The following is a 27252-nucleotide window of genomic DNA, read 5'->3' as shown; positions in this document are numbered from 1 at the left end:
CTCTGCTGCATCAGACCTTGGGTGTTTCCACGAGTGTAACTGTCAGAACTCGATCACGACAGTTTAACAATGTCAAAATTACTTTACATACATAGTGGAAGTAGCTGACTTCATTTCCTTCAAGAGAAGGGGAGGGTTGTTTTGTAATGGTGGTCTCCTTTCATCATGGAATTGCATGACTCTTTAACATTTGAAAGAAATTACTAAATTTTACTAACAAAAGTCTTTGAAAAGCAAACCAGAAAATTGGAAGCAGGAGCAAAGAAGAATTTATTTATTTATTTATTTATTTATTTATTTATTTATTTGATACTGACATAGTTATTTTTCTGGGTTAGATGTAACAGATGTTATTAATGATAATATTTAATAACAACACAATAGCTGATATTTATTGAGTATTTACATATCCCAGGCATAGTAGCTAGAAAAGCTCTGTTGAAAGTTTAATAAGGAAGGGGTAAATGGCCACTTTCATCATGACTGTAAAATGTCTGACTTGCCTGGTTCCACCCATTTTTGGTAGTTGATTGTTCAGGTCAAGTATCTATTTCATTTATCTATTTTTTTAGGGAGGACACTGTAGAGTAGCTTACAATCCACAGTAAGTGCTGGGAAATATTCTTTGTGTTTAAGATCATGAATGTTTGAATCAGGTACTTCCTTCAAAATAAAAGAGTTATTCAGACATGTAAATTAGGATATTACCTTTTTTAGCATGGATATTATTCTTTCATAATGTCAGTTAACACGTGTTTACTGTGCACCTGTATTCAATATCTGATACAGCATGTGAGTTAAGGGTTTAGGAAGGTGAATAATAGCAACCAGGATGTGATATTTAGTTTGAGTAGCACAAATAATATTTTATACAAGGGAAAATGAAATTTCATTATTTTATTTATTTTTCATATATAGTATGGACCCTGAAGTAGATTCTCATCATCTTGCCTTGTCATTTACTAGCTTAGCCCATGGCAGGTTGTTTAACCTCTATAAGGCTCTCAGCATTCATGGGTAAATGAGGGTAATAATGGTACCTGCATGATAGGGTTGTTGGAAGGATTAAATATGTGTAGTGGAGAAGCAATCTTTTTCTCTTGCCATCTTGGGTTCTCCAGCTGGGACCTTGTACATTAGACGAGACACATTAATAAGAGAAAAACAAGTTTATTGACCTATGTGTCGCACATACATACGGGAGCACTCAGAAATAAGTTACTCAAAGAGGTGGTTAGAACTTCACCTTATATACCATTTTAAAAGAACAATACATTTTTTAAACATCTTTTTTGGAGTATAATTGCTTTACAATAGTGTGTTAGTTTCTGCTTTATAACAAAGTGAATCAGCTATACATACACATATATCCCCATATCTCCTCCCTCTTGCATCTCCCTCCCACCCTCCCTATCCCACCCCTCTAGGTGGTCACAAAGCACCAAGCTGATCTCCCTGTGCTATGTGGCTGCTTCCCACTAGCTATCTACCTTACGTTTGGTAGTGTATATATGTCCATGCCTCTCTCTCACTTTGTCCTAGCTTACCCTTACACTTCCCCATGTACTCAAGTCCATTCTCTACGTCTGTGTCTTTATGCCCCTAAAAAGATATCTACAAACAATAAGTGCTGGAGAGGGTGTGGAGAAAAGGGGACCCTCTTGCACTGTTGGTGGGAATGTAAATTGATATATCCACTATGGAAAACAGTATGAAGATTCCTTAAAAAACTAAAAATAGGACTACCATACGACCCAGCAATCCCACTACTGGGGATATACCCTGAGAAAAACATAATTCAAAAAGTGTCATGTACCACAATGTTCATTGCAGCTCTATTTACAATAGCCAGGACATGGAAGCAACCTAAGTATACATCGACAGATGAATGGATAAAGAAGATGTGGCACATATATACAATGGAATATTAGCCATAAAAAGAAATGAAATTGAGTTATTTGTAGTGAGGTGGATGGACTTAGAGTCTGTCATACAGAGCGAAGTAAGTCAGAAAGAGAAAAACAAATACCGTATGCTAACGCATGTACATGGAATCTAAAAAAACCAATACATTTTTAAAGATGTGACAAGACAAAAGAAAAGGGCTTTGAGTTTCTAGGGGTGAGAAGGCAAATATGTGGGGAAAACAGCTGTAGTTAAGTTTTGTCAGGTAGGTTCCTTTGGGCTGCCAAGGGTCTCTGTGTTGTTTACAGTGATTAATTGCTGTCCTTCCTGGTAGACAGGGGAGAGGAAACACTTTTACAAATTTATGGCCTGCTTTTAGTCAAATAGGGGGAGGATAAGGAACTCTTCTTGTATCTGCTTCTTCTTAATTGCCTCTGGTCAAAATAATCCTTATGCCAAAGTGGCATATTTTGGGGTGGCAGATTCTATAACCCTTCCTATGTAACAGATGTATCACAAGGCCTGGCACTATTTTTTTTTTTTTTTTTTTTTTTGTGGTACGTGGGCCTCTCACTGTTGTGGCCTCTCCCGCTGTGGAGCACAGGCTCCAGACACGCAGGGTCAGCGGCCATGGCTCACAGGCCCAGCCGCTCCGCGGTATGCGGGATCTTCCCGAACCGGGGCAAGAACCCGTGTCCCCTGCATCGGCAGGCGGACTCTCAACCACTGCACCACCAGGGAAGCCCTACATACTCAATTTTTAAAAAAAAATTTTTTGAATGTTGGGCATTGTTCTCGTGTAACCATTTTACAGTTTCTAAAAGCAGTATTGTCCAAAGCTGGAAGAACTTAAGTCTTCGCCATGTGAATGAATGGAGGGAGTTAAACAAAAAATAAAATTTAAAAAGAGAAGGTCTGATAGGAGAGCAGCTGGATAAGAAAATCAAAAAAGGAATAGTAATTTAAAGTTTATTCCAGCTATAATGTGGCTTATTCTGACCTCAAGGCAGCATCACATGGCGTACTTCTGAGTCCATTCCTGAGATATTCTGTTGTACTTAGCTCTGTCTGTCTTATAGATCCATGCAATCTCTGGTACTAGGGAGTTATCTGGGTTTGAATCACACAGCAGTGAACAAATGGATTAAAGAACTTTAGAAATAGTTAAAGCAGGTGACCACTGTGATCTTAGAATATCAAGACAAATGCAGCCATTCCTGTTGATATTTGGATGATAAATTCTTATGGTAAATGCAACCTGGTTTGAAGGGGTAGTCCATAAGAAGATGAACTGTCAAAAAGAATACATATATATGTGTTAGCATACGGTATTTGTTTTTCTCTCTGACTTACTTCACTCTGTATGACAGTTTCTAGGTCCATCCACCTCGCTACAAATAACTCAATTTCATTTCTTTTTATGGCTGAGTAATATTGCATTGTATATATGTGCCACATCTTCTTTATCCATTCATCTGTCAATGGACACTGAGGTTGCTTCCATGTCCTGGCTATTGTAAATAGTGCTGCGGTGAACATGTGGTATAGGTCTTTTTTTAAATTAAGGTTTTCTCAGGGGATATGCCCAGTAGTGGGATTGCTGGGTCATAAGAACCAATAATAAAATAATACTGAATTTTATATTTACCTATTAAAAAAAAAAAGAATACACCACTTTGACATGGACTGTCATTAGGTCCCATAATTGTGACTTGCCAATGAAACATATCATTCCCAACTGGACCTGCAGAACATTGTGCCAGAGGATCATGGACCAAATCACTAAGTTCCTTATGAATTCATTTCAGCACCATAGTCTGTGCTTTTTGTCTGGCTCCTCACTACCTCAGTATGTGCTCAAAGGTCCAGCACAAACTCTTCATTTTCCAGGCTACTGGGAAGGGTAGTTTCTTCATCTCACACCGACTCTACACAGGTGCAGAGGGGCCAAGGCATCCCTCAAGCTGTGGCCTCGGCCTCCTCCCTGCCCACCCGACAGCTGCTGCATAGCTGACCCTACGGTGCTAATGCACATGATGTGAGGTGATAGTATTTTTGAATACTATCAAAAGGTGTGATTTTTTTTTTTTTTTTTTTGGCTGCACCCACCGGCTTGTGGGATCTTAGTTCCCCAGCCAGAGACTGAACCCAGGCCCTGGACAGTGATAGCGCAGAGTCCTAAGCACTGGACTACCAGGGACTTCCCAAGGTTTGATTTTTTTTAAATATAGAATTAGGCTTTCTATCTTGTGTCATTTAACAGTCTGTTTCCTTACCACCAATTTATTTTAATTTTGGATTAAATAAATAGTTTGGTTTTTGAGATATCTCTCATGAGTTTACCTAAGCTCTTTTGGAACCTATAGGATTCTTTTTTTTTTTTCTTTTTTTTTTTTGGCCACACTGCACCATGGCTTGCGGGATCACAGTTCCCTGACCAGGGATTGAACCTGGGCCTGGAATCCTAACCACTAGGCCACCAGGGAACTCCCTATAGGATTTTTTTAAAATTTATTTTATTTTTGGTTGCGCTGCATGCAGCATGCGGGATCTTAGTTCCTCAGCCAGGGATGGAACCCATGCCGCCTGCAGTGGAAGTGCAGAGTCTTAACTGGATAGCCAAGGAAATCCCCAAAATTGATTTTATTAAAATATAGTTGATTTACAATGTTGTATTGGTTTCTGATGTACAGCAAAGTGATTCAGTTATATATATATTACATATATAAAATATATATATATATATATATTCTTTTTCATATTCTTTTTCATTCGGGATACTTAATACAGTTCCCTGTACTATATAGTAGGACCTAATAGTTTGCAACTGCTAATCCCAACTTCAAATCCATCCCTCCCCCACTCTCCCTTCCCCTGGGCAAGCACAACTCTGTTCTCCAGGTCTGTGAGTCTGTTTCATAGATAAATTCATTTGTGTCATATTTTAGATTTCACATATAAGTGATAGCATATGGTATTTGTCCTTGTCTTTCTTGCTGACTTTCCTTAGTAGGATAATCTCTAGGTCCAACCAAGTCTCTACAAATGACCCAATTTCATTCCTTTTTATGGCTGAGTAATATTCCATTGTATATATGTACCACATCTTCTTTATCCGTTCATTTGTCAATGGACATTTAGGTTGTTTTGATGTCTTGGCTATTGTAAATAGCACTGCTATGGACATAGGGGTGCATGTGTCTTTTCAAATTAGAGTTTTGTCCAGATATACACCCAGGAGTGGGATTGCTGGATCATATGGTAACTCTATTTTTAGTTTTTTTTTTTTAATTAAGCTTTATTGGAGTATGGTTGTATTAGTTTCTTGCTGTACAGCAAAGTGAATTAGTCATACGTATACAAATATCCACTGTTTTTTTAGATTTCCTTCCCATTTAGGTCACCACAGAGCACTGAGTAGAGTTCCCTGTGCTATACAGCAGGCTTTCATTAGTTATCTATTTTATACATAGTAGTGTATATATGTCAGTCCCAGTCTCCCAATTCATCCCACCCCCCTATCCTCCTTGGTAACCATTCATTTGTTCTCTACATCTATGTCTCTACTTCTGCTTTGCATCCTTTCAAATCATGGTTTTCTCAGGGTATATGCTGAGTAGTGAGATTGCTGGGTCGTATGGTAGTTCTATTTGTAGTTTTTTAAGGAACCTCCATACTGTTCTCCATAGTGGCTGTATCAATTTATATTCCCACCAACAGTGCAAGAGTGTTCCCTTTTCTCCACACCCTCTCCAGCATTTATTGTTTGTATATTTTTTGATGATGGCCATTCTGACCAGTGTGAAGTGATACCTCATTGTAGTTTTGATTTGCATTTCTCTAATAATTAGTGGTGTTGCACATCTTTTCTTGTGTCACTTGGCCATCTCTATGTCTTCTTTGGAGAAATGTCTGTTTAGGTCTTCTACCCATTTTTTGATTGGGTTGTTTTTCTTTTTGATATTGAGCTGCATGAGCTGTTTGTATATTTGGGAGATTAATCAGTTGCTTCATTTGAAATATTTTCTCCCATTCTGAGGGTTATCTTTTTGTATAGTGTATGGTTTCCTTTGCTGTGCAAAAGCTTTTAAGTTTCATTAGATCCCATTTGTTTATTTTTGTTTTTATTTTCATTACTCTAGGCAGTGGATCAAAAAAAGATCTTGCTGTGATTTATGTCAGAGAGTGTTCTGCCTATATTTTCCTCTGAGAGTTTTACAGTATCCAGCCTTACAGTTAGGTCTTTAATTCATTTTGTTTTTGTTTTTGTGTATGTTGTTAGGGAGTGTTCTTTTTTTGAGGGGGGGCAAAAAATCCTTTTATTTCCCCCCCACATTCCAGCTCTCCACTTTTTGTAACATCTCTTCCAACTCAGAATCAAAGCCCAAGAAGTTGACTCACACCTGAGAATGAGACGGGAACTAGGCCAGTGCCCTCAGAACCAGGTTCTAGACCAGTAGGACTCTGGCGCAGCTGGAAGCACACAGCAGTGAGACAGCAGAGAAAGCCACAGAAGAGAAGAAGGAAGGAGCCCAAAACCAGCAGCCTAGAGCTACACAGAGCCAACTCCTCGGAGGTGAGCAACTTGCTGAGCACAAGACCTCTGTGGCTTCAGACGCTGACATACTCCTCAGTCATCCTAGGGCTCAGGGTAGAATTTCCTGCTCCCTCCTCCAAGCAGGACATGGGAGGCTGGCTGGAGGGCAGGATTACTGGAGCACCACTAAAATATAGGCAGGTTCCTGGGGTCCTTTCTTTGGTCACCCTGGCTGTAATGAGGACCAGCTCTCCTGCAGAAGATCCTTTCAATCCCATCTGACTACCCTGGACCTCGGCTTGGAATGTCTGGGTCTTGTTCCTGTCTAGACCATCTCTGAAGTTCAAGGTAGTCAATAAGCCCACAACGTGAGCCACGCCACTTCTCTGTGACTGTCCCATTCACAGGGCAAAGGGTCAGCTGGCCAAAAGATCTCAAGAAGGAGACCTAGTCCTGAGGGATGTCAGAGCTGCACAGGCCAGTCTTGTGCATGAGGAGGAAGCAACCAAGGCCCAGGCCAGAAAGGCCCAGAAGGAGCAGGATCAAAGTGATACAGACCAGAGGTGGGTGGTGGGCCAGGCAGAGATACAGGTTGTGCCCTGCCTGGCAGATGCCCATGGGGAGCAGAGGGGTCTGGGCATCCAGGAAGAGCCACTTGGAGGCAGGCAGAGGCTGGCGTCCCCTGTGACGTCACGTGTGGAGTAGCAAAGGGTGGGAGTGCTCTAATTTCATTCTTTTACATGTAGCCATCCAGTTTTCCCAGCACCACTTTTGAAAATACTGTCATTTCTCCATTGTATATTCTGGCCTCCTTTGTCATAGATTAGGTGGCCATAGGTGTGTGGGTTTATCTCCGGACTTTCTATCCTGTTCCATTGATCTATATTTCTATTTCATAGGTAGGTTCGCTTGTGTCATATTTTAGATTCCACATATAAGTGATACCATATGGTATTTGTCTTTCTCTTTCTGACTTACTTCATTTAGTATGATAATCTCTAGGGCCATCCATGTTGCAAGTGGCATTATTTCATTCTTTTTATGGCTGAGTAATATTCCATTTTACATCTTTATCCATTCATCTGTCAGTGGAGATTTAGGTTGTTTCTATGTCTTGGCTATTGTGAATAGTGCTGTTGTGAGCAAAGGGGTGCCTGTGTCTTTTCAAATTATAGTTTTGTCCAGATATATGTTCAGGACTGGAATTACTGGATCCTATGGTAACTCTATTTTTAGTTTTTTGAGGAACCTCCATACTATTTTCCACAGTGGCTGCACCAATTTACATTCCCACCAACAGTATAGGAGGTGGAACCTATAGGATTTTTTTTTTTAAAGAATTCTATCCTTTTTAAATTAATTTATTTACTTTTGCTGTGTTGGGTCTTTGTTTCTGTGCGAGGGCTTTCTCTAGTTGTGGCAAGCGGGGGCCACTCTTCATCGCGGTGCGTGGGCCTCTCACTGTCGCGGCCTCTCTTGTTGCAGAGCACAGGCTCCAGACACGCAGGCTCAGTAGTTGTGGCTCATGGGCCTAGTTGCTCCTCGGCATGTGGGATCCTTCCAGACTAGGGCTCGAACCCATGTCCCCTGCATTAGCAGGCAGATTCTCAGCCACTGCACCACCAGGGAAGCCCTATAGGATTTTTTATGTTCTTCAAGCTTCTAGAAGTTTCGTGTTGTGCTAATTTTCAGAGTTTTGTAAACAATTCCTTAGCCATATTTAATCACCTTTCTTTTTGGCACTTTCACTCTGCCTTTACATTCTCAACCTGAAGAAGGTGGGCTGTTTAGTTGGTTTTCCTGAAGAAAATCTTTAACCTCTAATTCTATCTGCAGAGATTAGAAATACATGAAACATTTCCTGTGATTTGTAGAATTAGATCTCAAAATTAGGGTACATGTATGTTGAACATATTCAAGTGTATTTTAAGCTTGTGAGCATATGAGATAAATTTAGAGATTAGGGATTATTTGGTTTCTTCATCTTTATGCCAAATAGCAGTGTTTTATCCCTGAGCTATTTCTAAGGGTTGCCAGGATTTTCTGCATGATCATGCTACCAACTACTTTCATTGTTTCCACTTCAGTGTGGTTCAGGGAAATGTAAGCTGAGAATTAGACTGGGATTCAATACCCCAGGGTTACAACTAACTTGCCTAATAACCTTGGACAAATCACAAAAGCCTTACTAGGCCTTTGTTTCCTTATATGTGAAGTGGGGAATGATAATACTTACCTCTTAGTTTGGATATGAAGATTAAATGGTATCTCACAATCCACCTTGCTAGCATGGGTTGTAAGTTTAGATTTTAAAATTTTCTAATTAATCACTAGAATCTCTACATGTAAATAGGGTTGGGGTCCCCTATTTAAAATCTCCTTTACAAATTTACTAAGAACTCTAGGTGCTTACTCTTCCAAAGGAGCCTCTTGTCAACCCCAAATGGAGAGAAACTCAGAAAAGCACGACCAGTCCACTGGTAGGTCCTGGTCTCAAATGCTGTTGTTTTGTTGAGACCTTTTGAATAAATTGGTTCTACTGAGGCCATTGAGTGCTCACCCACTGCTGGCATGCCCCTTCTGGTCCAGGTCCTTGCACACAACTTGGTGGTGCCCAAGCTTGACCTCTCAAGGTTACTTGTCTACTGGTTACATTCATCTACTCAGTTATTGTGTCCTGTATCACACTGTGATATCTGTGTCAAGACAACTGGATCCAGAGGAACTTGTCACCAGTCCAGACATCACTTCCTTTCTTGATGTGTAACTAGATTTTAATATATTTTCCTACCAGTGGACCTCAGTTGGAATCATCCTAATTCATTTGAGAAATTCTGATAACGCTGAATTTCAAAAGGCAAGGCCAAGAACAACTTCACCTTTGGAGACTCCTTAAGTCCATTTTGCATATTTAGCCCACTCCTCCCAGCTATCAGAGCTGAGTACCAAGCAAATCACCAAAGTTCATATCACTTCATCATCTATCAGGAATGGCTTACTAAACTTAAATTTGTATTATTAAGAAGGGTCTTTCAGGTGATTTGGGAACAAGGAAGGACTTGTTTTTTTTAACCAAGGGACTTTTTGACAATATCCAGACAGAAATAATCTGATACCTTCTTACTAAATAAGGTTAAAAAAAAGTTCTGCTTCACCCCACAGAGCCACATATGTGTAAAGTACCTAGCATGCCTCTGTTATTTATTAGGTGCTCAAAAAATGTTAGTTCTCTCCTTTCTCCATTCCCCCTCATCTTGACCACCCGTCTGCATCATTTAGGTGGGAACACATAGCTTTCTGTGAGAAAGAGTGTGGCATCTAGTGTTTTGAAGCTTCAGTTTAGTGGAACCATATATTCCTTGTCTGGTTTTGCCAACAAAACATGTGTCTGTGTGGTTAAGGCACACAGAGGAGGCCCAGGTCATTGCAGTCAGAGGCTAACCTCACGCTCTGTCTTCAGCTTTCAAGACAAGCTCTTTACTACATTTATAGCTGAAATCCCAGACCTCACTACAAGACCCAGGGTTGTGGCATCTCAAAGCTGACTCTATTCTTCAAAAGAAAGTGACAGCTCCCTTGAATTATTTTGGGTTCAGTAGTGAGTCACCACATGTTTCATGAGACAAATCAGGTGCTTAATACCATATTAGTCTTACAGGTGTTTAATTATTGGCTTTAGACACAAATTCTAATAGAAATAGAAAGAATAAAAAGTGAGACTAATTCCAAAGCTCTCTTGAAATTATCCTTAGTCCCTGCTGACATTTCCTTAACTGGCCTTTTGTTTTAATGTCTTCAGCAGAAGAGTTTTGCTAATGCTCTGAGGTGTGGTTTTGGCTTAGCTGCCTTTGTTTTTTCCAGAGTTAGCCTTGCTCTCTGAAAAACATTGCATCCTGGCTTTTGCAAATCTCCACTGAGTTTGGAGAAATTATGCCTTGCCATCCAACCTCTTTCCTGGAACACAATGTGATTGCTGATGACATACCAGCTGTTCCACTTGACAATGTTTGCTTGTCGTCTCATTTCACTTGAATATTCACTGGTGAGTAAGAACAGAAGTGGAAAGCCTTACTTATCACAGTTTATTATATGTTTCATGCCCATGGTAATTACTTTTATAATGCCACTCATGAATAAATTGATCAGATTAGGGTGAATCACCTGACTGGCCAACAGCTATTGGAATGATCCTCCATGTGTGACCTGGTGGAAGTATTACAAAATGTGGCAGGATAGACCTGCCCAGCATCGCAGCAGTTGTTCATTTGTAATGCTGGCTTAAGGAGATAAGAAGATGAGAGCAAATTTTTCCAGCAGCTCAGCCTGCCTTGCCAATAGTTTGGAGGAGGAGTTGCCAGTGGGGCTGGAGACCTATGGGAACCTGGAACTTGTTTTCACAGTGGTGTCAGCCGTGATGATCGGCCTGCCCATGTTCTCCTTGGGATGCTCTGTGGAGATCCAGAGGCTCTGGTCACACATCAGGGGACCCTGGGGAATTGCTGTACGACTGCTCTGCCAATTTGGGCTCATGCCTCTTGCTTCTCCCTTAAGCCAGTCCAAGCTATGGTTATCCTCATCGTGGGGTGCTACCCAGGGGGAACCACCTCGAACATTTTCACCTACTGGGTTGATGGAGATATGGATCTCAGGTAAGTTACACTAGGGAAGCTCAGCTGTCTTCCCCTGATAGCACTCTGTCTGGGGTGGGGGTGGGGATGGGGGGGACTGACACCTTCACGTTAAAAACTTTGCCAATCTAGGTAGAGATTCCAGTGAGAAACATGTTACAGAGACTTGTTCAGTCCTAGAAGGACTTTCCTTTTCTGAGCTTAGAATTTACTTTGCTGTGATTGTCCTCTGTTTTACTGGCAACCGCTTTTCTGAATAGAGGGGTTTGGTTAATATGCAATAATGAAGGCAGGTCTCCTTCCTCACCCAGTGGCCCTTCCTAGGCATGAACTCATTCTCATTCACACTGATGACTTTAGCAACAGTCCTGGTTGCACAGTCTCCCAGGGCAGAATCCCAGGAAGCTAAGGATACTTGTTGGTAGCTATTGTAGCAGTGGTGGTGGCAGTGGCATAACCAGAATGAGGGCCTCATGGCTCAAATCAGCAAGTGATGCCTGAACACCTACTTTATGAGATAAGTATTTTGGGGAACTGGATAAGGGAGTGGATAGTGGTATGTGATAGATGCATCCTGTTTTGAGTGGCCTATTGAGTTGACTTGGAGAGCAACATAAAGACTTATGACTAAAACTGTTCTTTCTTGTTGCTTTGCAGATGTTTAACATTCATTACTAGAATCTCCCTCCTTTCATTTAAGCCAGTGACCTTATTTCCAATTATGGTGTAGATAAATACGCCTGGGAAAGATTAAGCTTTATCATTCATTTACATTTTAATGAGATTGAATTAATCACATGTATTTTGCAGTGCTTGTTTTGATGGGGAAAAAAGGGCATTTGAATAAAGAATAGAGGAGTCACAATTGGAGAAAATGACAGTGGTCTTTCTAGAATCTTTGCTTACTTCCAAAAAACCTCTTTCACATTTTGCCCAGGGAAAGAACTACTTACAAATTTTAATCTTTGTTTGATGTGTATGTCATTTGGTTGAGATTTATTATACAGTGAATGAATGAATCAGAGGTGCTGACTGTGCTGGGAGTTGATGTTACTGAGTCAGCTGCAGATATGGGTTTCTAGTTTCCTGCATGTGCTGCATGTTCAGCATATGGAACTTATTTCACCTATTAATTTTAATGAGTTCATGCCAAGCAGGCCAATAATTAATTTTCATATGGCATATGTTTTTAGTTACCCACTTATCAAAGATTTGAAATGAATCACTTGCATTGCTAATTTAAAAAACCTCCTTAATGTGCACTAATTCAAATTCAGTAAAGTTGACCATTAATATAATAATTAGGAAATGACAAATATTCTTTACACAAAGTCCACATAACAGTGATAAATTCCAGGGCCTGAAAGTTTTGGGAAAGAAGAAGGAAAGACATTTATTAAGTATCCTGATAGTCAGGAGGTTTATGCTTTCATGTATTTTCTTTCTCTCCTTTCTTGACTCTCAAAATAACCTTGTAAATGACCTTTTATTATTCTGAATTTTACAGCTGAGAAAATTGTGTGTCAGATCGGTTAAGTATGGTGCCAAATCCTACAAATGAGTATGGCAGAACTCAGATTTAAAGGCACATCTGTTTCTCATCAGTCAGCAATTTAGGGACTTTCTTCAATGCCATTTATTAACACAACTAGATCTTCTGAGTAGGAACATAAATCTTTAAACAGTGTTCTCAAACACTTCTGTTCTAGAAAAGAGAACATTTATTACCTACATCTCTTATTAGCCAAAATTATAATAAAAACACCAATTAATAGGAAGTCTATAAAAGATAAATCTCATTTTACTTCCCTTAATTAGCTTTTAACTTTGGTCAAATTATTTAACCTATATGCCTTATTAGTAAAACAGGGTTAAAATTACCTGTTCCTCACAAGGATGTATTTTAAGGGGGAAAGATATATGCAGGACGCCAGGCACAGAGTAGGTATGTAGTAAATATTAGCTACTTTCCCATTTTTCTTAAAATTTTGATTTTGAGTCTCACAAACAAAAACAAGCATAAAATTTAAATTTTAAGAAATGAAATTTTAAAATGGGGACTAAATATTAGATTTTCAAAAGCTTATAGATACAAGAGTAATATATCTTAATTCTCAGTAAAAATTGCAAATAGGAAATTCAGTACTATCGAGTGAAACAATATCCAAGTTCATTATGTTTTTCTGACTTAATTACCAGCAAAGAAAACTTTTAAGCAAAACTCAATAGACAGTCATTGACAAAAATTCTATTTTTCATACCAGAAAAAATCCAAGAGCATTTAGTAAAACGTCTTCATTTTACAAATGGGGAAATTTAGATTTAGCGCTCTTGAGATGAGCACTAAATCTAAGTGTGTTTCTCATGCCTTAACTCCGTGCTTCATTCAATCTACTTGCAGTTCTCCATGTGTTCACACCAACCAAGGTGTTTCAGAATGAACATGTGTGAACCAGTTTCTGCATTCTGAGTATCTGATGCTGACACCAGTCATCCTCCCAGTCACCTGGGCTCATCATCTTAGCAGTCCTGCACCCCCACCCCCTGATTCCCTTCATGCTTCACTTTCTTTAGTTAGTTCTCTGGCTAGTATGTAGCCCACCCTCTTGATGTCACCCATAGCTATTGCTTCCTATCTGTCCACTGCCATCACCTCAGGTCAGACACCACAATTTCTTTCTTGGTCAATTGAAGTATCTTCACAATGTTCTCTTCTACCTTCAATCTCTGCTTCATGGTTTTGTAGTAAGTGGGTAAGGCAGGCTCTGGGGTCAGGCTGCCTGTCTTTATATCCTGACTTGGGACCTCTTTTCTGTAACTGCAAATCATAGTACTTCCTGTATGGTGTTGTGAGGTGAAAAGGAACATTAGTATATGTGTGAAGGCTTCTCAACACCTGCTAAATTGGGTAGAACCTAAGCTGGGTCTAACAAACTCCTGCAAGTTTATTTACCATTAAGCCCTTAAGTACAACTGGTCTTTTGTCAAAATGAGCTATTAACTGCTCTTTTTTTTTTTAATAGATTTTAGTTTTATTTATTTTGGCTGCGCTGGGTCTTAGTTGTGGCGTGGGATCTTTGTTACGGCATGTGTGTGGGATCTAGTTCCCTGACCAAGGATTGAACCCAGGCTCCCTGCATTGGGAGTGCAGAGTCTTACCCACTGGACCACCAGGTAAGTCCCTATTAACTGTTTTTAAACATACCCAGCACTTTTCCAACTTTCTTTTGCTCATTGTCCTCACAGCCTGCAATGACAACTGGCCTGATCTGTCTCCTCCAATCATCCTTCAATATAACTGTTCTGGAAAGCAGTTGGCCCACATGTATGAAGAGCCTTAAAATTATCCTGCCCATGGACTGAGCTCTGCTCATCTTTGCAGGGCTCTGTTACATGTCCAGGACTGGCTAAATGTAGACTGATCTCAGATGGCCTCAGCTGGGACAACTGGGCTCTCCTCCATGTGTTCTCTCATTCTCTAGCAGGCTAGCCTAGACCTAACCAAATGACAGTGTCTGGAAAGCTTATAAGGTCTCTTGAGGCCTGAGCTTGAAAGCATTTCATCATAACTTCCACTACATTGCAGCGGCTAACGCAGATTGCAAGGCCAGCCGAGTTACAAGGACTGGAGAAGTAGATTCTGCCTCTCAATGGAATGAACTGCAAAGTCATAATGCAGAGGGCATGGAAAAGTGCGGGTAAAGGAAATGGGGACATTTTTTGCAATGTACTGTACTAAGGATGGACAGAATTCTTGCCTTGGACAGTAGGACATGAAAACTGAGATCTGGCAGTACAGTGTCATAGTTAAGTGCACCAGAAAGTAGATCCATCACTTACTAACTGGGTCATCTCAGTAGGTTATGTAAATTCTCTATGCTTTAGTTTCCTCACTACTAAAATAGGGAGAAACATAAATGGGTTGTTGTAAGGATTGAATTAGTTAATATATATAAAGTGCTTAGAGTCTTACTGGTACAAAATTCTCTATGAGTTATTATTATAAGGGTCAGGCAAAAGAGCACTGTATCAGGGGTCTGTGTTTTAGTCTCTGCTCAAGGAGCCATGTGCCTTTGAGCAATTTACCTTTCTGGACCTGTGTTCTCATTTGTAAAATCATTGGGTTAGACTTTCTGAGGTCCCTTTTTCTTTTTCTTTTCTTTTCCATTATGGTTTATTACAGGATATTGAATATAGTTCCCTATGCCATACAGTAGGACCTTATTGTTTATCCATTCTACATATAATAGTTTGCATCTACTAATCCCAAACTCCCAATCCATCCTCCCCTGCCCACTTGCCCCTTGGCAATCACAAGTCTGTTCTCTATGTCTGTGAGTCCGTTTCTGTTTCGTAGATAAGTTCATTTGTGTCATATGAGGTCCTTTTTTATATTGTGATAAAATATACATAACATAGCATTTACCATTTTAACATTTTTAAATGTACAGTTCAGTGGCATTAAATACATTCACATTGCTGTACAATCATTACGACCATCCATCTCTAGAACTTTTTCATCTTTCCAAATTGAAACTCTGTATCCATTAAACAATAATTTCTCCTTCTCTTCAGGCCCTGGCAACAGCTATTCTACTTTCTATTTCTATGAATTTGACTGCTTTAGATATCTCATATTAGTGAAATCATAAAACACTTGCCCTTTTGTGTCTGGCTTATTTCACTTAGCATAATGTCTTCAAAGTGCACCTATATTGTAGATTGTGTCAGAATTTCCTTTCTTTTTAAGGCTGAATAATAATCCATTGTATGTATATAAGACATTTTGTTTATCCATTCATCCATTGATGGACACTTGGGTTGTTTCTACATTTTGGCTACTGTAAGTAATGCTGCCATGAATACGGGTGTGCAAATGTCAGTTGGAGTCATTGCTATCAATTCTTTTGGGTATAAACCAGAAATGGATCTGAGGCTCTTTTAAGTATTTTGTGACAATAGGAAAAGAAAAGCAAATTATAAAATCTAAGCACCCCCCCTCCCACCCCAGTTTTTAGTGTTTCTTCTGAAACTATTCAACAGAGATGCCTCTCCTCTGTCCTATAGCACTAAATATGCAATGCTTTCTTGTCATCTATCGGAGGACACTGTAGTAGTTGGGCTACTTTCAGCCTCACTAGGTCTCTGAGCTCCTCCAGGGCTTGTTCCTCTGCATGCTTAGTGCTAGCCTGGTGGTGACAGGTGCTTGATAGACGAGAGTGAATGACTGAAGGAAATTTTCTGATTGCCTGTGTGTTACGAAAGCTTCTTTTGAAATGCAATCAGTTTATTGGCACAACTCAGGATAGCTTGCACTGTCCTTAGTTTGATAACTTTTTTTTTCTTTTCTGGCCATACTGTGTGGCTTGCAGGATCTCAGTTCCCCAACCAGGGATTAAACTCTGGCCCCAACATTGAAAGCCTGGAATCCTAACACTAGGCCACCAGGGAACTCTAGTTTGATAACTTTTGATATGTGAGGTCTATTCATCCCTGAGGACATATTTGTGTCCTCTACAGCAGAGAAAGACCACTGGTAGTGGTAGAGCCTGAGGGATTCAGTGGCCAATTTTGACTTTTGAACTTTAAAGGAGCTCCTGATCCTCAGCAGAAACCCTGAAAATAGGACTTCAGATTCTTCAGGTCTGTCTGACAGGGCCTGGTGGAGAACTGAAGATCATCTTGTGAGACAGAACTTAGATTGAATCCATGTGACTTAGTGTGTTTCTATAATGCTATGCACCTTGTCTATAAAATGAAAATAATACTCACCCATAGGGTTGTCTTTTAGATGAAAAGAGAAAGTGTATGTAATGAGGTCTGATACTTAGCAGGTGGTACTCAATAAATGCTGGTTACTGTTCTTGAGATGGAGCAGACAGCAGTAACATGTATATTTGGGGGTTGAAAACCTGGCCTTTAATTCTTCTGTAGGACCAAGTCTGTTGATCTGATCTTATAGCATATTCCATGTCCATCTGACTAGCTAGGTAATTTTAAAGATTTTTTTCAGTGGGGAAGCAAGTGTGTACTTTCGTAATTTTGAGTGTCAGAGTTCCTGAGTTTATTGGTTTCAAACTAAAATAACATGTGTATAATTTAAATCCCAACTGCAAAATGGTATACTCATCAATACTACATTTTGATATAATGCATATATGTATAATTTTCATGTTTTAAAGGAGGTTCAGGATTTCTACGTTTTTGCACACTTGCTGAATCTGTCTCATTATTCTCTGTAGTAGTTTGCAGATAGTTATGCCATTCTTCTAAGTGCAGGTGGAATCTTGTTATATTGAAGTTAGATTTTGCCAACAATTTTCCTATATGTGAACAGCCAAGAGACTCAGTTGACCACATGCTCTGTTTATGTTACATTGGAATTTCATGGCATTAAAACAAAAGGTGTGACTATCCAATGTACTCTGGCACATTCACTGTTTGCTTTTCCAGCTTTGGTGGTATTTATAACTGTCAGCAGAGCACCAGGGTCATCTGTTGCCTTCCTTGACCATTACTGTGAACGTTATGGGTAGTTGTATAAAGGATGGAAGTAGTAACCTGTGTAATCAAGGATATAGAATCAGTCTGATATAATCTTACACTTTGCTTCTCACAGTCATGAATCTTACCTTTCTGGTGTTTGAGCCAAAGCCATACAGGAGGAAAATGCTCTGCTAGTTCAACAGAAGTTCAAGATCAAAGTGACATAATATGGAATTCCTTTCAGGATGTGGTGATATGAAGAGCCAGGAATGTAGCACTATCATAGACTAGGAAGTTGGAGAAGCATTCCAAACACACTCTTCATAGATACAGAGGTTTGAGAGCTGTGGCAAGCTGCTTTTCTTCCTTCACCTGCTCTCTAGTTAGGAGGAGATAAGATAAGATAACATAATTTTAAATCTCATATGGAGTAAAATATTTGCAAGAACTGCTCAGAAAAGCTTGAAAAGAAAGACTTACGTGGAAGTGTCTGCTCTATCGTATACCAAAATACACTATGAAAACACCATAATTAAAAGTCTGGTATTTGCTTAGGAAAAAATGACATTTTGAACATACTTGAACATATATTTAATGTATAATGAAGCTGGAACTTCAGTTTAGTGGAAAAGTGTTTATCTGGAAAATTTAACACACTTGCCTCACAATATAGAAGACAATAGATCAGTTTCATACCTTACACAATATAAAATATAGATTTTAGATTGGTTAAAGATATAAATGTAAAATATAAACCTATGAAAATGTAAAAAGTGGTGGCAATATTTGAATAACCTCAGGAGAGGGGGGAATGTTTAACAAGACAAGGAACTCAGAAGCCAGGAAAAAAAAAATTGACAGATGGACAGATTTGACTAGCTCAGAGTTATTTACCATGACAAAAGTCATAAGCATAATAAAAATATAAAATAAGCTTGGCAAAAATATTTGTATTACATTTGATTACATGTACCCTAATTTTAAAGCAGCTCCTACAAGTTGAGAAAATAATCAGACAAGCAAGGCTGTTGAGAGGGGGTATACAAGAGGTAATAAACTTGACGGAAAGCACAACCTTGTAGAGAGTCAGGTGTATAACAAAAGAAGAGTGAGATGCAGTTTTCAGTGTTCTCATGAGAGTTAAAAGGGATTGATGGCCTCCAGTGTAGGCAAGATTGTGAAATGCAACAAGCTTTTTTTGAAAGTAATCAGTAGTACCTATTAAAATAAAAACATAGACTTTTGACACAGTGATTCCACTTTGGAGAATCTATTCTACAGAAAGAAAAGAATTATTTAAAGTGAAATATATGTAAGAATGTTTATTATAACATTGTTTATAATGGAAGAAAACTCAAGTTTTTCATCATTAATGGAGTGATTAAAGAAATTACGGCATATTTATATTGTACTTGCAGTTCTTTAAAAAATATAAATTTGTTATATCTTTTGTCCTGAAAAATGCCTATGATATTAAGTGGAGAATAAAACAAAAGCAGCAAAGCTGCAGAGTAAGTTGTATCCTTTGATTTTTTAAAAAGAAAGCAACAAAGAATAAACCTCTATTCCCTGAACAAGCAGCTATGAAACAGGATTGTTCAAATGAAAACAAAGAGGAAAAGAGATATATACAAATACTTGTGAATTACCTAAGTCTGGTTTTCTGAAGGGGGTCACCAATTAGTTAAATATTTGACAGTGCATCTTTGGGCTAGATTCCCAGATGGGCAATTGTTGGGCCAAAGAATTAACACATATGTAATTTTGCTAGATATTACAAAACTCCCTCCAGGGCTTGTGCCATTTTGCATTTTCACCAGCAATGACTGAGAGTACAGAAGGAGTATTTTCAATATCATTGAAGTATAATGGTTACTGCTTTGCTGGGAGTATAAACATTGTTCTGATAGAAAATGTCAAAGTTATCACAGACAGATTATTTTATAGCCAGGGTAATTAGATGGAAACATTGGTGATTCATATTATGAGGAAGAATGATGGATGACTTGCAGGCCTGATCAAGTGCTGGAAGACATTTGCTGTCTCTGGAAGAGACCTTAGTCCTACGAAGGATCTCCTTCCCCTCCTTGGTGGGCTGGGAGGTAGTGAGCCTCAGTCTCTCGGCCATTTGCACCATAAACACAGGTTGGGCATATACCATGTGCAAGGCAGTCTGTTGTGAGAACTTAAACAATGAATATTAAAACAATCCCAGACTCTTGAAGCCTAGTGTTGAAGGGAACAAACTCTTGCTTTACCACTGGGTTGTGTTGCATGATGTTCCCCGTGCCTTGCCTCATCTGTAGAGCAGCATTAATCGTATCTATAAACAGTTTGTATGTGCTTAAACAGATTGTGTAATTTTCTCAGTGATTTAAAGATAAAGTATTTTGTTGGCCTGAAGAATATCTCATTTCCATTTACCTTATTTCCCTTAATTTTACTGATTGATTTTGTTGCTGGTTTTATCAGATAGGGACAAAATCCTATAAGGAAGAAAATCAATTCCTGGTTGTCAGGGACTGGGGGAAGAAGGTTATGGGGAGGTACTGCTAATGGGGCGGAGCTTCTTTTTGGGGTGATAAAAAGATTCTGGAAATAGAATAGTAGTCACATATACTAAAAGATACTTTAAAATGAATGAATTTTATTGTCTATGAATTATATATCAATAAAGGAGAACCGTATAAGGAAAAATATGAATCTTATAGTGACTAGCAGAATGTTTAGGACGAGTAAATGCTCATAAAATATGAGTTAATTGATAGATGGCAAGAACTGCAAGAAACTTTTTTCTAGGCCACAAATACAGTCATCATTTGTTGAATAATAAAACAGGAGGGAGTTTCAAGTAACTTGCCCTACATAATCTCTAAGAAGTTGTACCCCAGAAGTTGTTTTTGTAAGGACTAAATTCTTCATTTCAAACTCTCCATCTTAAGCAACTACTTTAATTTTACTTTCAGCATCAGTATGACAACCTGTTCCACAGTGGCTGCCCTGAGAATGATGCCCCTCCACCTTTATCTCTACACCTTGTCCTGGAATCTTGAGCAGAATCTCACCATTTCATATCAAAACATAGGTCTGGGGCTTCCCTGGTGGCGCAGTGGTTGAGAGCCTGCCGATGCAGGGGACGCGGGTTCATGCCCCGGTCCGGGAAGATCCCACATGCCGCGGAGTGGCTGGGCCCATGAGCCATGGCTGCTGAGCCTGCGCGTCCGGAGCCTGTGCTCCGCAATGGGAGAGGCCACAACAGTGAGAGGCCCGTGTACAGCAAAAAAAAAAAAAAAAACATAGGTCTGTATTGGGCTTGTGACATGAAATAATAATAGTAATGGAGATGGTAATAATAATAGCTGTTGTTTACTATGTGTCTCATTTATACAGGGGTTTTAATATATTATCTAATTTAATTTTCCATATAACCCTACAATATAGATTCTATTACCAGTTCCATATCCTGCATTTTCAGAATTAGGGAGGTGAAGTAACTCGACCAAGGTTGTGCAGCTGGTAAGTGCAGACTAGAATTCTGACTCGTGAATCTGACTGCGAAGTCCAAGCTCTGAACCCCTGCAAGTATTCACTTTTGAAAACAAAGCCAGAAAACTTACTTATTAAAAAAACAAATAACCCTTATATAATTCCCTAGAAAGCAATTAGACTCATCATGACCCACAGGTTAACTGAATCACAGTGCCTCTAATGAGACCTTAGTTCCCTCAGCTCCACCTTTTACATCACCTGTGAGCCTTGACTTCTTTACTGATCAACATAATGATTCCTATTGAGTATTAAAAGCATATCCACATGTCACAATCACACCCATATCTCTTTCATTATCTCCTTAAACTCTGAGAGCTCTGTGAACTTACTAGGCTTGGAAGAAAAACCTGGTGAGATGATGTCTATTCTGGTTTGATCAGAGTCTTTGGAGAATTGGTAGAAACTATGATTCGTAAACTCCAAAGTGTCAATCTGGAGTCTCAAGTAATTACTTACAGAGCTTACAACCCATGGCCCATAGTTCAGAACCATGAATAGAGCCATGTCCTGATAACAGCTGAAGCCCATTAAATTTGTAAAGTTTGAGTTAAATCTTAATTTAGAAATCATGATTTTATGTGCAACTTTTTCTTATCACTAAGTTATTACCATATTCTGTTTTAATAATATACTCTAAAAGTCACTTGTAAACAATTAAAGCCCCAAATATGAACAACTCATGTGACTTTGGAGCTAGTATTGCAAGTGAGCAGGTTTGGAAAGTGGCACTGGAAAATGTCAGTGTATGGATCCTATTGGCAAGTAGACTTCTGCTCTGTTGAGCCTGTCCTTATTCTCTTATGTTAATTAAAAGATGTATTTCTCTACCTGCCTTTGAGTTACCTGGCTACGCTTGGAAATATGAGAACTTGCTTTGGTTTCTGTAGCAAATGCCATCTTTGTCTTGTAATAGATATTCTTTACTTTGCGAAGCAAATCACCCATTGGCTTCAAATAGAGAAATAATAGCTATAGTTGTAGAGTGGTAACTCCATACATAGCAACCAGAGAATTTTGCAGATATAAAAGGGTCCTCCTTTTTTCTAATCCTTACATTTTCAGTTGTGTCTAAAATTCCATGTGATTGTTGAGGGATTCTGAGAGAAATGATAGACTGTGTGTGATGGCATTCAGTGGTATCATATACCCTTCAAAGATTGTCTTATAAAGATTTAAAAAATTTATTTTGGAGGTGGATGCAGAAATAAAATGCATCTTTAATTAAAGCTTTTATCTAATTGAAATAGACATAAGTTGTTGAGGACTGGGCAGTCAGGGTGAGAGGGGATACCATCTGACAGATTTTTCTTCTCTTCAGGAGTTACCCTTGTGTGCCTGACCATTCCTGTGGCCCTCGGTGTCTATGGGAATTATAGGTGGCCAAAACAATCCAAAATTATTCTTAAGGTAAGCAACTCCATGGGACAGTTAGCACATTTCAGAATCAGAGACTTGACAAATAGATGTAGGCAATGACCAGAACAAATGGGCCAATCAAATACAACCCCACACCTAGCACTGTTTTCTTTACATGTCCTGCATTTTTGGATCCAACCACCATATTTCCTCCACACTAAGCCTTGCTCCATTCCCATGGGACCCTACACTGAGGCTTATGACACCCTGCAAACCATGGAACTCATGCTTTAGTGACAGAAAACCTTAGGCCTGCGTGTGGCCAGAGAGCACCAATTTGTTCACAAGGCTTCACACCGGTGCTCTCAAGTGAAGGCTGTCCAAGTCTGTATGAACTGGGACTCAGCGTTTAGGAGTGTGGCTGATTTCCTGGAACAGCAGAATGAAGGGATGTCTTTTGGAAGCACTCCTGGGGGAACCTCTAAAGATGGAGTTTGTACACACGAGCAAGGGCTGCTGACCACACGAATAATTGTCAAAATGAAATCATCCAGAACACACTAAGGAGTCTGGCCCTGGAATGATGGGAGGTGGAACACCCTACCTCCTCTTAACTTCACAGGGTTGTCTTTTATGTGCTAGAGAAACAAGCCAATGTCCGTGTTAAATAGCTTTTAAAATTATGTGGCTTGGGCTTCCCTGGTGGCGCAGTGGTTGGGGGTCCGCCTGCCGATGCAGGGCACGCAGGTTCGTACCCCGGTCCGGGAGGGTCCCATGTGCCGCGGAGCAGCTGCGCCCGTGGGCCATGGCCGCTGGGCCTGCGCGTATTATGTGGCTTGAGTGGAGGCATTCTCAACAATGGTGTCCATCTCCTATAGGGTTTGTCCATTTTTCCAGTTATGCATTGTTTTAGACGATACAGACTTTTATTACATACTTTCATGAAGATTACATGCTTTCATGAAGATTTAAAAAATGTTTTTATTTCTACATTTATAAAGAAAGACATTTGGAGCTAACTGGAGGTTCAGCAAATAAATCTCAGTTTATTTTAGTTTGGGATTTATGGTTTGGTTCAGTTTAAGCTCTTGATGTTTGGCTCTACCTGACAAAACATGCCACTACATTTGCCTGCGCGAATAGATAATGCTTCCCCAGCTTGGCACAAGACTAAAAAACTCTCGCTATTCCTCCAGTGAGATGGAGAATGGGAAGAAGCGTTGACAAGCAGACAAATCAGTTGAGCACAGGCAGCTGGAGGAAGGCTTAGATGCTGTGGATTCGGATTGCTCATGGTGAGTTTACTGTTATTTCAGTAGGAGAAAATTTCCACTGTGTCAGCATGTGGTTATAATTTTGTTTACAAAACAAGAGGAGAGAGTATGATCATGGGAACCTCTTACTTTTCAAGTACTCTACCTTGCATTACTTTATAAAAAGGGCATCTAACAAAAAAATTATGATTTTGGTGTTTCCATATCCTCTACTAGGCCATCATTGTCAATGGAGAAATCAGATAAATTTTCTGTATGTCTGTAAAGAGTAAATGAAAACCATAGGCAAATTAAAAACCATTTGGCTATTCCATAGGCGCTGTGGCAGAAAATATTTAGTAATATGTATGAACAGTCTAGAGCACTTTAGTTAAAACTAGGACACTTTTATCATTATTTTGGGATGTCTTCATTTTCTATTCCTAGTCCTCTTTTAATTTTAGATCTGATTTATTTTCTGAATCAGTTGCTTTTGGTAAATTTTAAACTTTGATATCCCTTTCTTGGGAGAAAGTTAAAGGAGGATTTTTACAATCAGAGGCCTTTGTGTGTTCCAGCATCTTCCTGTTAGGCAGAGGCCCAGTCTTTCCCTATATTTGAGCAGTAAAAATGATCCCAGAACACATCTATGGTACATTGCGTTGTTTTTATTTTGTTTTGGTTCCTCATGACCATCTTCTTCCATACCCTGAATCACTTCAAATCAAGGTTGATGCTGAACTGGGTGCATAGTTTGCTGTTTACATGATGTGAATGGGAGCTTGCCAACATCCTGATTTTCTCCCAAATATTCTGGGTCTTGCTTCCTCTCTCTCTGGTTTAAAACTCAGACCACTAGGAAAATTTTTGGTTGATTTTTGTTTGTTTGTTTCTGTTAACAAAAGTAAGAGACAGTCTTCATTTGGGAGAAGATATCAGTATATTCAGTACTATCTCATTTTCCATTAATATTAGCTCAGGTTTTCTAATGAAGAATGGGTAAATTTCATTTGAAGGAGAGAAGAACAGGGAACAAAGCAGTAAGAAATTGTTGGTGTTTGAAGGAGTGGTGGGAAGAGAGTGGAGGATGGTCAGGCAGGGCAGATCTCAAACAACAGCTTACCAGCACAGGGCCTGTGAGGTTGTGTAAGAGGTGTTGGATGCTTATTATCAGATTTTTCACTTATTTCACAAATTTGTCCTATCCACGAAAAATGCCACTACCCAATCCTTCTGGCAAAATCCTCCCCTTGAAAGGAATACATTCTGATCATAAAATAAGAAGACTTAGATTTGTGCAAGTCACTTGACCATTTTGGACCTCAGTGTGGTATTGACATGAAGATATATAGAGAGACTGATGGAAAAGAATTGAGATTCTGGGGGCTTCCCTGGTGGCGCAGTTGTTGAGAGTCCGCCTGCCGATGCAGGGGACACGGGTTCGTGCCCCAGTCTGCGAAGATCCCACATGCAGCAGAGAGGCTGGGCCTGTGAGCCATGGTCGCTGGGACTGCGCCAGAGCCTGTGCTCTGCAATGGGAGAGGCCACAGCAGTGAGAGGCCCGCGTACTGCAAAGGAAAAAAAAAAAAAAAGAATTGAGACTCTGGAAATAGAGCAAAATATATTTATGGACTATTGATTGTCATCAAATGTGCCAAGAAGTCAATGGAGAAATAATAATATATTATAATAATAGTAATTTTAATATAGTAATTAATACTTTGGATAAGGTTCAGGCACCTGTACTCTTCTAGGAAAATAAGTTTCACTATATTTTGTTTCATGCCTCTCAATTTATTTCAAGCATTTTTTCTTACTATAAATACAACATATGTTCACTGTAGAAATTTTTTAAAATTAGAAAATTCTGAAGAAAAAAAATTATCTGATATTTGACACAACTCTGTGAGAGTTGCACAACTCTAAGTATACTAAAACCACTAGGTTGTGTACTTTAAAAGTGGAGAATTTTATGTTTATCTCAATAAAGCTGTTGTATAAAAAACTATTTTAAAGTATCAAAACTGCTCTTCACTGATTTAGGGAGATTTTCATTGTTATATAAATGTGTGAAACTAGATTCAGCAGAGTTCTTTCATAATTACTCTGCATATACAAAAAAACTGCAGCCTGTGATCATTTCAAAATCTTTTTATATTCAGATACTGAGCCTTCATAAGGGTTGACTACCTCAGATTTGCTGCACTCATTGTGGATCACAACTTCTAGATAAGAAGTTTACAGCTATCGTGTCGAAGTGAAATTTGAAAGTAGCTCTACTGGATTCCTATCAGAAATCCTGCAGAAAGTCAGACATCTTGGCTCTGATCTGCTATAAAAGATGTAAATTTAAGTGACCTTAATTACCCTGTCCTGTGCTCCATCCCTAAGGAATACTCTGTAGTGGGCGGTGGCTTTATTAGACTTCCTGGACCATGCTACTCTCAAAAGAACTGATGTGTTCAGATAATCTGTGTAGGGCTGTGATTCATAATTTAAACTTTGAGTTGTCTCCTGAGGTAACCACAAACTAAATTCAACCAAACTTGAGTCCACCAAGTGGGAAAAGGGGTGGGGGAGGAAATAATCTTATTTCTTTTAGCAATTTTTTAATTTGGTAGTGCTTTTCTGTGTTCCATGTTAAGGCTTTTTTTTTTCTTTGACTTGGAATAGTTTTTGGCAGAGCATATTGCTTGGTTAAGTAACATGAAATATGCATTGGAATTATGAAATGCCTCATGAGTTTGCCAATCTCTAGAGTGGAACCAAACAGCCTTTGATGTAAAGGCTACCCAGGATTACCGAAAAGTCTTTCCATCTAATGAGATAGTCTGGTAGTTTCCTAGTTCTGTATCTTTGGTTCAGTAGAAATATTTCAAAGTGTCATGTGACCACTTGATTCAGAGTCTGGGTTTGTCCATAATAAATCCGTTTGTCAAATGTTGGAGTTGCAGACTTGCTACTGGTGAGAGTGAAGCAAATGGGTAAGCAAAACTATCCTGATGTGGGAATGTTTTCCTCTAGGAGTTCAGTCTTGATAAAAGTGTCAATACTACTCCTAGGAGGGTTACAGAATCACCTGACAGAACCTGCAAACAACATCTGGGCAATAATGTTGGCATTATTTGAGGTGACAGGGAGGATGCCTACGTTCTGATATACTTGGGTGAGTATTTGAGCCAGGCAAGGAGAGGTTGGATGATTGAGAAACAAAGCATTCTTGGTTAATATGAAGACTTCATTTGGCAACCAAAACTCTTAATAATGTCTTGGACCTTAGCCACATATTTCCCCTGAAAAGTATGCCTTTTTTTCCAGCAAAATTTTGTTGGGGTTTATGTTATTGAAGAATGAACTGATATGAATATGTGGAACTGGTATTTAATGGCATACTGTCCTAGAAATCTGAAGACCTGCAGGAGATTTAAAAATTCCAACCCTTGTTGTAACTTTTTAAAGAAGATTGTGATATTGTCAAAATACACATGAATGAAGTTTTAACATGCTGTATGATGGGTGGATAAGGCTGTCCATTGTA

The 27252-nt window shown here is 39.2% G+C and overlaps 3 pseudogenes across 3 annotated transcripts; 1 reads left to right on the top strand and 2 right to left on the bottom strand.

The window, feature by feature from the left end:
• Positions 1–2917: 2917 nt before the first annotated feature.
• Positions 2918–3698, bottom strand: LOC307181044 (ubiquitin-conjugating enzyme E2 D3-like; annotated as a pseudogene). Its single transcript has 2 exons — positions 3554–3698; positions 2918–3196 (listed from the first exon to the last, which is right to left on the bottom strand). The product of its transcript is annotated as a ubiquitin-conjugating enzyme E2 D3-like (transcript).
• Positions 3699–6340: 2642 nt separating this feature from the next.
• LOC307181073 (insulin-like growth factor-binding protein 3 receptor) lies at positions 6341–7246 on the bottom strand (annotated as a pseudogene). The gene has a single exon. The product of its transcript is annotated as an insulin-like growth factor-binding protein 3 receptor (transcript).
• A 3462-nt stretch (positions 7247–10708) lies between these two features.
• Positions 10709–23981, top strand: LOC307181072 (sodium-dependent organic anion transporter-like; annotated as a pseudogene). Its single transcript has 4 exons — positions 10709–11091; positions 20523–20641; positions 22424–22512; positions 23952–23981. The product of its transcript is annotated as a sodium-dependent organic anion transporter-like (transcript).
• Positions 23982–27252: the final 3271 nt, after the last annotated feature.

The sequence above is a fragment of the Stenella coeruleoalba genome (assembly GCF_951394435.1).
Source record: "Stenella coeruleoalba genome assembly, chromosome: Y".
Classification (NCBI taxonomy): Eukaryota; Metazoa; Chordata; class Mammalia; order Artiodactyla; family Delphinidae; genus Stenella; species Stenella coeruleoalba.
Note: the sequence above shows the minus strand (reverse complement) of the source record. Positions and strands in the feature narration are given on the sequence as shown.